The sequence below is a fragment of the Propithecus coquereli genome, unplaced genomic scaffold (assembly GCF_000956105.1).
Source record: "Propithecus coquereli isolate 6110/MARCELLA unplaced genomic scaffold, Pcoq_1.0 Scaffold449, whole genome shotgun sequence".
NCBI classification, from domain to species: domain Eukaryota; kingdom Metazoa; phylum Chordata; class Mammalia; order Primates; family Indriidae; genus Propithecus; species Propithecus coquereli.
This window is the reverse complement of record NW_012150274.1, coordinates 1406426-1406773: the sequence shown is the minus strand read 5'-3', so window position 1 is coordinate 1406773 and position 348 is coordinate 1406426.

Sequence of the window (348 nt, the reverse complement as noted above, 5' to 3'; positions counted from 1 at the left end):
TGCAGCACGAGTACAGGACCTCAGCCCACTCGGTCCAGGCCGCCACGCCGCCACCCCGGCCCCGACTCAGCCCCGGGGCGCACACTGGTGTCCGTGACCAGCACGGCCTCTGCAGCGCCTGCGTCGGAAGATTAGGACCAGGCGGCTCCAATAGCCTGCGCCCTTCCCCGCCCGGGCGCATCACCACACCCGAGTTCAGGGGTGTCGCCCAGGGCTGCGCTGGGAAGCCCGGCCACAGCGGTCCTCGCCTGGGCCCGTGGGGAGACAGCAGGGCGGTCAATACCTCAGAGGGCCGGCAACCGCTCGGCTGTCCCGGCGACCCCGCCCTCCCCGCCGACAGCAGCCCCC